Genomic DNA, 15,190 nt, shown 5'->3' on the forward strand with positions numbered 1-15,190 from the left:
ACATTGCTTACCATCAGTTTGTCATCTCCTCGGGCATCATACAAGCAACACCACATGAGCTTAGGCTAGGGGATGAATAAAATTTCTACACGTTGCTGTAAGTGCAGAGAAAAGCTTCAAGGAGATAGAAAATAATAAAGTACATTGGATTTTGGCCAGGACAGTAAGAATTAATAACCACACTTCCAACAGCATACCCTGGGACCTACACTAACTACAGCTACAGCCAATTGTCTGCCAGGTTGCGGGTTTCATTTGGATTTGACAGTTTTGCAGGCTGGTCCCCTTTGAATCTACTTTAATTCTTCCTGTATTTAAACAAAAGTAAAAGAGGAGGAATTTCTGAGTCTGCACAGCTCCTGCTGGCAAAGCTACACAGAGCTCACAGAACAGTAGGAAGGGAACTTTCCAGAATATGGAAGTCTGTTTTTTCAGCCAAACCAACACTTGCTGCTCCGATAATGATGGCCGGCCAGCCTCAGGCTGCCTCTGTGCTGCAGCCAGCCAGGAGTCCTAGCATTGCAGGTCCTGCTTCCACGGTGACTCCACCATCCCTCCACCTCCTGCACTTGCAGGAGAAGCACTTACAACGGCCCCATACTGTGCCTCCAGTGGAGTCAGTCTTTATGTGCCACTTGCTCTGCATTAACAGACCTCGTATACTGGAGGAACATGACCCAAACCTGTCTCAGTTTCTATTTCTTTTTTTGAATTTGGAAGTTTATGCAATGCAGGAAGTTATAGTTTCCCAAGTCCTTTCGATAAACAGTGAGCATTTTGCTCCATTATGACCCAATCAAATCAAGGCAGTTAGCATATAAATAATTTCAAGTCTGTATTCAAATGCTTTGCTGAACCTGGGCCAAAGTAAAGATGTGTTTGAGATAACAAGAGTTTCCTAAAATGATGGATTCAGAATTTTGTGCATTCCTTATAAAATCAAGAACTAAAGATGTTTTCTAATAGCTTAATTAATATGAATGCCTTCCTTTTCCTACTTAAATGTATTTAGGATGTGTAAGATGTGCTTTTATCATTGGGATTTTGTTTTGCTATAATTTTGCTTGTGTATTTTTTGCCATGTGGTTTTCAACTTTATGCATTAGGAGAGACCAGGTAGGATAAAGGAGGACCTTCTTTACAAGACCTCCCTCTACCAGCACAAAGCCTCTAGCACAGGCCAGGGGAGAGAAAGGAATGCCACATACTCCATGTCAGTTAGGATTACATCCTACAGTCTTAGATTGTGTTCTTCTTTTTGCTCAATTCACACGAATTGCTATCGCTATATCTTATTATGACATTAACGAATTTGAGTAATTAGATGTTGAATACGACTCAGTTTGTCTCGCAAGCAAACGCACACAGAGACGCACATATGCAGTAATACATTCTCTCTCCACTTGTAATTATTTCTCTTTATCCTGGTTTTCCACCTTGAAAAACGTAGTAAAAATATACAGCACGCAGAGGCTATTTTAAGTTAGAATTTCATTTCCTCTGCTTCCATTGCCAATGACTACACTGCGACATGGGCTACACACACTACTCAAGTCTGAGGACCTTTGGAGGAGTCGGGCTGTGCCCATCCTCCCTGAGCACATACTGAACGAGCAGGTAAGAATAGCAGAGCAAGAGCTGCCCTGTGGGCATCAGGGGATGAATGAGCTTTTGATCAACTGAACAAGGCTACCATGTCCTCCAAAGCATTTACCAGGGTCCCTGAGAGCCTTTCCACTCAGAAAAGACGCTGCAAATAGAGCCCTTCATAACAACTTCTCAAAAGCTAGCACCAGCATAAGCAGTGGGTCTGGCTCCTCGCTGGGGAGACACACCTGAGAAGCCTTCAGAATTAATTTTGCAACAGAACTCACAGCACACTCATGAAATGCAAACGTATGGGTAAATGGCCACTATCAGTGCTCCATTCTCCATTTCCCTTAACCACTCTTTCCTCCCTCATGACCCAAGCCTCCAGTTCCTCATGACAGATGTCTTACTCCCCAGGAATCTCCATGGGCTTCAGCTCCTAAAAGGAAGCCCAAGCTAGTTAGCATGACTTTCCAGTCACTGGGTCATATGCACTTGGTAGGGGCTCTCCGCTGTTCTTCCAGGAAAGCTTCTCTCTGAACTACAGTGCCTCCTGGGGGGCATTCATCCCCCCAGTCCCAGCCCCATTATCTTATTGTCCTATTCATTTCACAACTAGCTCCTTATTTTTCAAAAAAGCACAGAACAGAGCAACAAAACTATTCTCAGCAAACACAGTAACTGGGGATTGGGGCACTAATAGGAATATAGCAGAAGGTTTGGGAGTTGTGTAGGAAGACCTTACCATGACGAAAAGGGACATAAATACCCTCACATTTTGCCATCTCTTCTCCCATCAAGTTTTGGTTCTCACTGTCCACCAGCAGGACGCCAAGTTTACTGGGAAGCGTCTGGACTAGCAAGGCCAGAACGCCTTGTCAGAATATTTCTGGGGACATGCGGGGTGATTGGAAAGCCAGGTCTGGCACAGGCTGAATTTGTACTGTTTGCCTATGAACTGAAGCAATATTTTATTCCCTAAGGCCTGTTTTGTTTGCCCTTTAGTAAAATCTAGGATGGGGGCACCAGTGTGAAATGGGTGCATGGTACAGATACATGCAAAGCAGAGCACAGCAGCTCCCGTTTTAGAATGGGTCGGGTAAACTATGCTGTTACCTTCATCAGGTAAACTAGGAAGGATAAGCCTACAAGGAAAGATGTAAGTTTAAGGCCAGTACATCCCCAAAACATTGAGAAATGGCCAAATTTGCCTCTTCAAACTGCTATCACATGAACTGGCAGATCATCGATTTCAGATTGAAACAGTCCAGTGTCAATAAAGCCAGAAAATCAATCAGCATACTTCTAACGATATTAGTGGGAACGCAGGCCAACCACGGCCAGCTAGAATTTTGTTCTCAGATGGAGCAGAGCAAACCAAAGTAGATCTTCTGCTCAAAAGTTGGAACTTTTGAAAATCCCACCTAATATGGGTATTAACACCACGCACTGCAGCAGTAATTCTAATTAGCTGTTTGAAGAAAAAAGCGCTGAGGACATATCTATTTTTAAAATTCAGTTATTAAAATGTCCTTGAATACATCGATGATAAATCACTTCATGATCAACAGCACTGCACAAATGCTAGTAAATTACAGAAGACACAAACTGATGGAAATTGCAAGATAAAATGATTTGATTTTATAGTTGGCCTGTGTGGTTTTGTTTCTAGCCAACAACCAAAATAAGCAAATTGTTTTGTTACGGGCCTGTATTTCATACCACGGTCTTCATAACTCACACAGTTTATACTGACTAAAAATGCTGAATAGAGATAATCAATATAATTTTTTGAACCTCCCCTGCTAACAAAATCTATGATACTGAATCCAAAAGCCCTTCAAAGTGTTATTTTACAACTATTAGGCTGGTTTGTTTGTTTATTGATTTCCCTAAACATTGGCAGTGAAACAAATCTGGCCTGTTTTGGGGTTGTTGCACTTGGTGAGTCCCGTGTACCTTAATGTACTTCCTCCATTAAGGTTTCAGATCTTCCTAGGGAAGTTTTGTGTTCACCAAGACCAGATACAAGACAATAACAGTTACCGAGCACTTGCCATTATATGGCCTTGTTTTAGTCGCTTGTAACTGCCAAACTTTCATCATTTCAATTGAAATTTTCTGCACTGCCTGCCTCAGGCTGATACTTTGTATAATGTCAGTATAAATATCTCTGTCTTTGCTGATGAATAACTTATAGAAAGTTATATTGTTTTTTCAATGATAAAAATTTCTTGCACTTGTTTTTGGAAGGCTCCATACCTTGATGCTTCAGAACAGACAAAATGCTAGGGCAGCCCTGGGTGCAGAGAGAAACTTTTTTTTTGTTCCCTACGTAATTCGTGCTGAAACCAGCCTGAGGTTGTAAGTCTGCAATGGCTACCTTGTACACTCAGGCCATGCAAGAGGCTAGTAGGTATATTTGTTTGTTATTTCATCCGTATTGAGCACATCCTACTACAGGCTGAGCTGACAGGGAGTTTCTTTCTACAATACAGAAGGAGACAGACTGCAGGGAGTAAGATCAGAGGATCTTTCGTCATTACTGCATGTACAGTACCAGGACAAGGCTTCCTGAGTCTGTCACTCCTCTATTGACAGCAAATAGCCATGAAATCCCTTCGCAAAGTGTTTGTTTCATTTTGCCTTTAGAGGCTGGTTCACATAAAGGACAGCAGCCTGTTGTTAAGGTCAGTTAGCTCAAATGGTACAGGTCTGTACAAGCATGTCTAAGTTCCAGCTCTCCTAATGATCCATGGGATAGCTAATGTGGTTCCGCATGATGGAATTAACACAGGAAATTACACATAAAGAGATTACGCTAGAAGAATATTATGGCTGAGGAATATTATAATATTAAGTCAAACATTCCAAAATTTTAAATACCAAAATTTACATTGCCCTGAAATCTTCATTCATTCTTTTCTTGTTGTGCGCAGAGCACACCAGCTGAGCACTGTGGTTAATGAGCAGGCCCCAGGAACTCAGTTGCACTACCCTGTACTTAGCAGAGAGCACATACATACCTAGTTGTTGTGCTGAAGAGAACCCTACAGCCTAAAATGAGGACAATTACATTAATGTTTTATGAGTGATGTTTTATCAGCCATTCACATACCACGTAAATATATGGAAAAATAAAGCCTAGTTTCATAAGTGATGCAAATCTCATCATGAAGCACCTTTGGTGCTGAAGAGTGAATTCAGGCCTCTTTTCTTCTCTTCTCTTCTTTCTATCTCAGAAGGCAGAAAATGAGTTCATGTTTCTAGGTGTGTTTTGCTCCATCGAAGCTAGTAATAACTTATAATTTTTGTGTTATGTAAATAATCGGTCCCCTCCCTAGACAGAAGGTAGGCTGTGAAACAATTGAATAACCCAGTAAATTTTCCCAAGATCAAAATCCTGGGTTCTGCTTGTGATAAAACAGGCACTCTTTGAAACACCTACAGGCTGCTGATAAAAAAATTAGGTGCTTTAACAGCTCACTTTATTTGCCTGACCCCAAGAATATTCGGCATCTTGACTTTCTATACCACATCAGAAGAAAATGAGATGCCCCAATCAGCCAAGTGAAAAGGATGAGTGGTGAGCTGTGCAAAGATGCATAAAGGAAGAGAAATATGAGATGCTGTTGAACCCAGGAACCCCAACTTCAGGGTGAGCACTCTTGAGTACCAGGCTAGCAATTCATGCCCCTTCTTGTCTGCCATTCTTACGGAACCATAAAGCCTTTGCTCCTTTCAGCACAGAGCCAACAGGAAGATAAATGCTGCCCCTACCTCAACCAGTCTGCAAACTGTTAGGGCAGCCTCCTAGGGATGAAAAAGATGGCATAATGAACCTCCTCAATCAAACTGAGCTCAGAACCACAAGGACTTCCTTGGTAAGTGCTCTCACCACTGGCTTGGAGGGTGAGTCAAGAGCTGTAGCGTAAGGTAAGGTAACCACCATATAAAAAGTGATTCCCATAACCTCATTTTAGGAAAAAAATATTTATGACTCCTTACTTAACTGTTTGTCCTCAAAGTACTGTGTAGTATTACAATCCATGGTTAAACAGCCACTATATTCTGACGCAGAAGTGGCAGTATTTTAGCCATGAATGAGCAGCCACCTGGGATACATGTAATTGGAAAAAGGGAGAGGATCCGATTATCTCTGAAACACTTTTTTCTATCCTTCAGGATGAATGACAACAGACGAAGATAGTATTTTTTTCCTCATAGTTTTACACCTTGCTAAAACAAAACAGATAAATCATGATATCTTCCATTCCCCTATCTTCCTTGTTCTTTCCCCTGCAAGCAAGCGCACACATTTACAATGGGCTTAGCTTTACAATCTTGATAGGGAGCCATCTGGCCAAGCAGAAAACAAGAAAATTAGTAGCAGAGCAGATTTTTACTTGATGCTGTGATGCTTTTCATATTAAAGCCATAAGCTCTTCCTTAAAGGAGTCCAGAAATAAATTCAACAGGTAATTAGTATTTGAAGCTTGGCTACTTTCCTTGTGACCATCTTTTAGAGATATCTGCTTTTACATTTACTACAGGAATGACTGGTTGGTAATACAGATGCAGATGCATTATGTTGGCTAATATTTCCAGATACTTTATACCGATACATTTTTATTTTTAATATGAAAAGGCTGCAAAATCTTTTTTTTTTTTCTTTCACTCTTTTCAGGTTCTCCTGCACTCTCTCTTGCCTGAGCCGCCATAATCAGAGGAGTGGATTGAGAGCTGTCGCATAGAGACAGCCTCCCTCAGTACCTGCCCTGCATACTAATTAAGTGCTTCCAGTCTGCAGGCTGGGACATGGATTCAGTCTTTCAAGTCAGCCCAAGGCTGAAAATGAAAAGCTATAAACCTCACTCAGCAGAATGGAAAGCATAAGATTGCTGGGATATTGTATTGTGCAAGTTACATTCATGAACACAGTAAAAAGGACAAACAGAATCTGCTGTGATAGCAAACGCAGCAGATCAGGGGGATTTCTTAGGCGATCTGGGCATGGATCTGAATTCCAGCCACTTATTTGCTTTCATGTCACCTGTAATATTTGCCGTCTCATTGTTCAACCCATTTTTTAAATAACTGCTCGATGTATTACACACAAAATTAGCAGTTAGTACCGGACTTTGTGGCACCCCACTATTAACCTTTTGTCATGTGGAAAATCTAACAGTTCTGCCTTTTAATCAGTGTCGAATTCATACAAGTATTACCTCATACTTACGGCTTTGGTAACTTTAATAGTTTTGTCTGAAGCTTTGCTTGTGAGATTAATGATTAGTGAAGTGTGACTCCCTTTCTCTATAGTACCCCTTCATGCTCTGAACAGAAAGCTGATGGGAAGGTGACAACATCAGGCAACTAAGGGGTTCCTGGCAGAGTTCTGTGCAAGAAGCTCAGGCATAGCTAGGGGAAGACAAGGATGAAGGTTTGGATGAGCAGAGGAAGCATGCAGCCATGCAGAGGTAAGGCACTACCTTCATATGCTGTACTACGTGGTCACCTCTAAGTGAGTTTGTTTCATTGTTTAGAATGTAAGAAGGGGTGAGACATCTTGGTTATTTACATTTTACTCCAGTTGTGTCTATCTCTTGCTCCTGAAGAATAAGCTCTACCTGCTCTGATTTGCAAGCAAAAACAGCTTGTGATTCAAGGATTCTCTTGAAAAATTGACATTTTCTTCCCTTCTGGCAAGGAATGTGGAAGAACTCTGTTAAAGTGAATGTTTACCTCAGATCTAGAAGAAGAAATATGTCTCTTTCAATGACCAACCAGAGCCAGGGTAGAACCCCCCCCCCCCCCCCCCCGTTGGAAAGATGCTGCAGACCTCACCATTTCTAGGGGCTCTTCTAGGAACCTGGAAAGTGGACTGCTTTGGAACCATGGATGCCTTCTGGATAAACTTATTCTGTTGATTCTTGATTCCTAAAGCATAGGATCAGATGTCCCCCATGTTTTCTTCTTCAAAGTAAAAAACTCTTTGCGAGAATGAACATGTTTCACTTTGAAACTGATGCTGTAAGAAGCTTTGACTGGTGCACAAAGGAGCATTATAGCATGGCTGCTAGAAAAGAGAGCTGGTAAATGGTAGGCTATAATGTACTTGCTGTAAAGTTTTCTCTGTGTTAGCATTATCTCCAAAGAAATACTTCAGAATTCCTCCGTTATTGGATTGGAGACTCCTTAACAATCACAATTTTTGGAGCGGGATAAGGGAAGGGCATCTCTGTCAAAGTATTGCATCACGTTTTTCATTTGTTGATGCACCAAGTTCAAACTTCAAGTGCTTATTTTGTACATTAAACTTCCTTACTCTGGTATGGATCATATCCAGACTGCACACCGTTCTTTAGTATAAAATTAACAAAATAATATAACCTGGTATTCTGTCACGGATGTAACTAATCACCTGACTGCATATAATTCTTGGAGCTGTCCAAGAACACATGAACTTGAGCCTGTTTGAGACTCCAGGCAGCCTCTGTTAAGGGAAAAACCTGAAACTGGGCAAATGAATGTCTTATTTTGACAGGAATTCTTGAAGTAGTCAATTTCCCAGAAGGCATGGACTACCCTGCTGTAAAAAATAAAATAATAAAAAAAAATCTAATGAGTAAGTTCTCTAGATAACTAATGCACCTGCAGACACTAACAACAAAGAACAAGATACAACCATTGCCAAGCATTTAATGATAGCCTAAGGACTAATGAAGATCTGAAGGATAGCAACTTGAAAGGCAATGGTCACAGCCCACCAAGAACACGATGTACTTTCTTGTCTTACTGAGATCTAGACGGAAATAATTCAAAGGCCTTGAGACCTAAATCCATCCCAAATGTTGAAAGGATGGATTATTCTCCCCAAGCGAAGCACGTAGAATTTCCTTTTACTGAAGTATTTGTCCAAATTGCAGAGACCCAAAACCAGTATGTAGTGTGTGTGTGTGGTGAGAGAAAAAAAAAAGAATACAAAAATTCTTCCTCCTGGTAATGTTTTCTACGACTCACTTTTTCACCATGACCAAGTAACACTCTGCAGCTGTATTTTCACAAGTAGATACCTGGAATGGAAGGAGACAAGACCTAGAGGTCTCGGTTGTGTTTCTAGTCAGAATCATCACCCTTTTGAGCCTTTCAAACCTACAGATCCAAAGAAAATGCAAGACAAAGAATCATCATAAGGAAAGAAAGAAAAACATCTCCTCTCTGGCTTTAGGTCTCTCAGCCATATTCATAATTGATATTTAGATTCAGCTTTGGTTTTAACTTTGGATTTCTTTTTGAAAGGTGCAGAAGAGGGAGAAGGGAAAGAGGGATGTTGTTTTTTGCATTCACCTTTAATTAGGACTGTCAGATTCTTGTGGTCGTTGCAGGTAGCCACTGTTTAAAAGAGGATTGCTACTGCTGTTGCTTACGGAACTGCAAAGATGTCTTGCAAAAGCAGAGTTTGATTCAAGGCCTGAAAACTGGCCATGAACTCTGTGGCTTTCAGCTCTTCCAAAACCTTGTCTGCCTTCAGCTAGAGATCTCAGTGAGTCCAGTTTCTCAGATGAACAGAAAAGGAATTCTCACCTCTCTATTTAAGTTCCTATACTAGTCCCATCTCTGAGATATGAGTCAGTAATACCTTCTGAGGAAACCCCTCATGCCTAAAGACCGTCAGCAGCACAAAATACCAAAGGAACCTTGAGGAAATGTTTGGACACCTCCTTAGCCTTCCTTGAACAATTCCAGATACTTCTGAACCCAAAAGCCAGCCATGAACAACAGAGCATCTGTGTCTGGCCATAACTACTCAATGATTGGCAGCTACAAGTATTGAGAGAGCCAAAGAATAAACCTTTCCTTCAAACATGTTCAGTTGTTTGGACACTGTCTCTAGGGGCTGATGACACTTCTCTCAGTTTTAGACTTGTAGTCTTGCAGCCAAAACCACAACAAGACAGGGTAGGATGTAGGAAATAAATCAGATGCCACCCTTTTCTGGAAATTATTTTTCTGCAGCTCTTTGGCAACCTTCTTAGGTTTGTGGACCGGAAGATTGTCAGACTGAACAACTGAAGAGACAGGGAAAGGCACAAGTTTCATCATGAGAGTTGCTATGGCTTTCTGCCTCTCTTCTCCCACACAGTTTAATATCTGTTATCTCTCCTTTAAGGCCATTTTTAATTGTCTCTGAAAGGCTACACAAGTGATTTGGTGAGGAGACGGTACTGGGTGATATCTGTACCAACCGTATTTAGTTGAATCTTTAACATCTGGACTATGAACTTACGATTCCTATTAACGTTTTCTTCCCCAGAGTAGTGGTGTTCCTAGCCTTCCAACAAATTCTCTTCTGGTCTTTCCTATCTTCTTTATGTCTGCTTTCTGTCTTTTGGTTTGGTGCAGGCAGCCACAAAGATCCCCAATTTGCATAATGCTCCATGAGTCAGTGACCAGAGAGTGGTGCCTTAAACAAATCGAAACTAGGAAATATCTTCAAGTGTGTAAGAAGAATGCTAGACCTGCCACTGGTGAATCTGCATGCTACGATACACGTAAAGCTACTCTCACCCTGTATGCTATTTTTTCTTCCTGTGCATCTCCTTTTTTCTTTTATAAAACAAACTAGCGAACAAACCAACCCAGTACTGGCATCCAGCACCACCAGCTCAATGCCACCTAACTAATTCTCTCTACTCCTCCACTTTTCTTGCTGTTGTTTTGTTTTGTTTACAGCAAGGACACTTACTACCACCTTATAAGGCTTCTGGTAGAATATCAAACCCAAGTAAAATAAAAATCCTGCTTAGCTTCTTTTTTTTTTTTACCCCCATGCCAAAACCCATTCTCTCCCCCCTCCCCGGCCCCTTTTTTTTCCCTAAGAATAAATAAAATGGTTTTAAGTGATCACTTGCAAAGGAAGCATACTTGCATATAAGAGTACTTACAAGGCATGCAACAAGCCACTCTGAAACTATCTGAAGAATTCCTGTGAAAGAGAGTGATGCCTGAATATTATGCTGACAGGTATAGAAATAATGCTTCTTGCCAGGGAGCCTGGTGACAGATAAGTAGACCCTCAGTACCAACAGCCCACGCTACAGAACTCTTGGAAGAAAATCTGAGTTAGAGGGTAAACTCTAGGGCTACTTAAACTATCATATCAACAGATTCAACGGTGTTCTCTTGCTTAAACACAACTTTCATAAAGTTGAGTTTCAAAAGAATAATATGAAACCAGCTCCTTGAGTGAGAGATCCATGACAGTAAGATGGGATCTTTAGATTTTATATATCTGTTGACATAAAGTTGTCTTCGAACTTTGACTCCCCTTTCACAAAGAGCTTGTTTAATCTCTTTTCATGGACTGTCATTTAATCCTGGAAAAAAAAGTGCCCTAAAGATGGCGTTGGCATTAGTAACTGTTTGAATATCTGACATTCCCTTCATAAGCACCTGCAGTGATGCTGAGTGATGGTTCATGGCTAAGCCAACTTGAGCAGCACATTTCTATAGATGAGTGATCCCATCAGTCTAGATGCAAGAAGCTTTTATCCCTGAGATAGAATCCAAGAACAGTGACTAAACAGATCCTTTTGCCGTTGGAGCACCTTCTCTCCCTCTCTTTGCTCATATTACAGGAGCTGCTTTTCTTCATTTATCCAACAAACTCTAAACTTTTACCCAGTGAAACCCACTTAGCAGTTCTGTGTCAGGGATAACACACATAAACTCCTTCCTGGTTCACTCTGCATTTAAATTCTCCCACTGTGTGAAAACAGGAAAGTAGTTCCTACATGCTGCTTGAACTAACAGCTGTGACTTGTTAGACTGCTAGAAAGAAGAGATGAAAACCCTCTTCTTAGTAGGGGAGGCTATAAAATAAGAAAGCAGAGGTAGATGGGAGAAGGAGGTACATTCCTTCCGTGGGGAGAAAGAAACTAAAGAAAACCCATAAACCAAGGAGGCTACGACAGTTTCCCAACAGTTTCTTCTAGTCTGGTTTTAAGAGAATTTCTCCGTTAAAAGATCAAATGTAAAGAAGCTGTACATGTCATGCTTAGGATGACCTTTCAGGAGATGGTCTAGTTTTTTAGGTTTTAGTGGAAAGGTTTGAAAGTCTAAGTTCTCAAGCTGAGAACTGTGTCCCTTCTGGACCCCTTAGGGAAGGGCTTTCAACACCATGCCCCATAACAGCATGTTTCGCAGTGGCATAAAGGCAATTTTTGTGCCCTGGAATGACAAACACTTGGAATGAATCTGCTATTTTGGGCAAAGTCCAAAGAGCCTAAAAATGCCCCAAATTTGATAACCTGCTAAAAAATAATCTCTTTAAAATATCTCTCACCCACCTACCTTTGAGATTTTTTTAAAAATAACTTACATTTCAGAACTTTCTTCTATAAAAGAGAAAGATGTGATTCTGAACACCAATTTCTAGTGCAGCTTGTAGAAACTGCCTTAAAAACTCATTGCTTTCATTGAGTTTAGGTTGTATATCCAGTATCCTCCCCAGCAGTGTTCATAAATAGGTACTACCTCTATGCAAATATTTAAAACATCACAGTAACTTACTTCAGATTTTTAAAAGTACACTGAATATTTTATTAGCAGCTCAGCTCCTTCAAGAACTCTGTAAAAGCTTAAAAATGGATAGAAGATAATACTGTTTTTTTCCCATTAGAATGCCTCGTATGTTTTAAATTATTCCTTACACCTCACTAGCTGCATTTGGGCAGTATTTTCCTTTTCTGGAGGTTAAAATACTCATTTGACTTGAATTACCATGTGAACTACTTTACTTAATGCTTTCCTTTATTATTTGTCTGGTTTGTGGTTTTATTATTACAATCCCTTTTAAAGTAGGGAATGCTTTTAAACTTTATCACATATTTAATAGTAAAGAAGTATAAATATGTCATAATAATTTAATAACAACATAAGATGATAAATATTAATGTTGCAGCACAATGTGTCTTAGAAATGGATCTCTGCAAGATGGCATGATGATGATTATAAATTTCAACTGTCCCATAATTTAAATGCATCTAAACTCTCAAATGCACAAAAGTATGCATCACGACTACACAACAGTTCGGGAAGTGATGAAGGATATCATACCTCGTTCAAACTTCAGAGGGAATATAATCAGTCAGCTGGAAACTAATCACAAAGCTGTAGTTAGCACCTCGATTCTTGAGAAAGATGCTACCAATCTTTAATAAAATCAAACAGCAAAGAACTCAGGTTTATACCTCATCAATAAAACAGTACCTTCTGATTCATAACTCTAGCATCAGGATCATGCATCAGCTCAATCCTGAAACACACAACTTAGAAAGACACTACAAGCAACAAATAGGGTCCACAAGAACATTCCTGCTTTAAAATTCACTCCCCAATACCTTTCAACAGTACAACGGCATTTTCATTACTCAAAAACTACAGTTTCACAGAAAGATATCAAGGAAGTCTGCAAAGCCTTGGGCCCCCATAATGACAGGTGATTTGTTAGGTGAAATGAACTTAAATGATCCTAAAGTGAACCACCCTACAAACTATAGGGAAAAGGCTTCCTTTCCCCCATCCTCCTCAAGAGATAAATCATGAAAACTTGACCAGTGAAAATATTTTCTTTTTGACCTGAAGTCATGCACCAAATCCGAAATCCCATCAGAGCTGTGGCCAATTTCATCAGAGAAAGAGGGGAGAGTGCAAAACAGCTCAAAAGAGAAATTATGCTAACAGAAGGATAGAAGAAACCGAGAAAAATGTTCTTCTCTTTCCATTTTTCCAATCAATGGTGTCTCTGACGTATGTGATACACTAATTAAATGCTACAATTAAACGCAACAACTAATACTCGAAGCTCATGATCCAGCAGAGGATCTAATCTAATCTAACCTAATCTAATGAGCTGGGCTGGCCCATCTTCTGTCCTTGCATTTACCAGCCACAGAATCCCTTGTATGCCACATCGAAACGTGTTCCTGAAAAGTCTGCTTCCATGGGCATGCCTAACGCCAGAAGGACAGAAACCACGCCAGTACTTAGTCTTCCCCTGTCTCCATGCCACTGTATCTCATTACCAACTTCTTCAGCTTCACTCTTTCCACTTACTAGTTTTACAGCAAACAAAACACAACACCGAACGCTTCCTGACACTGTCACACATGGAGAGCAAATCTTCCTTCAGTGCTCTTGTAAGAACGATGGCAAACCAATTGTGCAAGCGTCACTTCACAACCTTTACCTTCCAACTTCATGATTACCCTTAGCCTATATCAAGCTTCACCCTGTAAGCCAGTCAGATTCCTTGCACCCATTACAGTGTCTGGAAGACAGTTCCAGAAGTTCATTTTTTGACTGTTATTTCTTATAAGTTCCTGTCTAAATGCATTATTCATTAATTCATATCCTTGCTATCTACCCCCAAATGTATTTCTAGAAAGTACTCATATTCTCTCCGAATTTTCATCTTGGTCAGCCAAAGGAATCCATCTTCTTTTAAGACGTCTTTTTTGAAAAAATGGTAGAAGCCACTCCATTAATGATCCTTGGAGACCTCCTCTGCATTAGTTCCAGTTTAAACTCACCTTTTTTCCAGTACAGATGGTCAGACTGATATCAGTAATCCAGACAAGATCTTGAAAGTGTTTCATCCTAACCATATCAGGATTTTCCAATATCTACAGAAAATACCTTTTTGACATTCACAGTGTTCTCTTACTCATAGCCAAAAATACTATTAGTGCATTTATCTTAACAAACTCAGAGGTCTGACCTCTGCATCCCTGTCAGATGATGTGAGCCTCCAGCTCCCAGCAGCTCTTACTGTTAGCTCCCACCTGAAGGCCGTTGTGATATCACTCGTTTCCTCATTGTGATGCCTCCTATTGGCAGTCGTCTTGTTCTAGCTAGCCGACAGGCAGATTCACCTTAATATCAGTTACACCTCTCTGCTCTGGTTTATCTGCAACTTTCATATGCACGCACCTTGCAGCAAGGTCACTGATGGGAAATATTAAATAGAATCGGTCCCAAGATGAATCTTTGAAATATACCATAAACAAACTCCCTGCATTTTTACAACCTCTCCTTCAAAATACACCATGGTAAGTCTTCAGACATTTTTTTTTAATTTCAATTCCTGTTCTCTTCCTCTTAAATAATGATTTCCATGAAAATTGTTTCACATTTTGTTTAAATCTAGATATATCAGGCCCACTGCATTGTCCTTTAAGAAGGGCAATATATCATCAAAAAAAGATACGAGGTTTGTCTGACTTTTGATAAAGCCACTTCACGTTCTGTCCCATTTTCCATTTGCCTACATTTACATGATCTTGATTACTCCAGCCTTTCAAATCGTATCTAAGACCTTGCAGAGGTCTAAAATCCTTGCTAGCACAGCGGCAATTTCACGTGGCAGTTCCTTCTGGCACACAATATAGTCTTTCTGTTTTTTTTTTTCAGAGTAAGAAGTCAATACTTGATGTGTTCTCCCATGTTGGTGATGGCCATTTCTAGTAACCTACCACTCTTCCCATTGGGTATACTACCACTGACCTTTGTATGTCATCACCCTTAACTTCAGCTC

General features: G+C 40.3%; 1 long non-coding RNA gene across 1 annotated transcript in view; it reads right to left on the reverse strand.

The window, feature by feature from the left end:
* Nucleotides 1–14,518, reverse strand: part of LOC106038829 (uncharacterized) — a 28,448-nt gene extending 13,930 nt beyond the window's left edge. Inside the window, exon 1 of the long non-coding RNA XR_010831890.1 lies at nt 14,187–14,518. This is a non-coding gene — a long non-coding RNA (uncharacterized lncRNA). The remainder of the gene's footprint in view (nt 1–14,186) is intronic.
* Nucleotides 14,519–15,190: the final 672 nt, after the last annotated feature.

Source organism: Anser cygnoides, chromosome 5 (assembly GCF_040182565.1).
Source record: "Anser cygnoides isolate HZ-2024a breed goose chromosome 5, Taihu_goose_T2T_genome, whole genome shotgun sequence".
In the NCBI taxonomy this organism is placed as follows: Eukaryota; Metazoa; Chordata; class Aves; order Anseriformes; family Anatidae; genus Anser; species Anser cygnoides.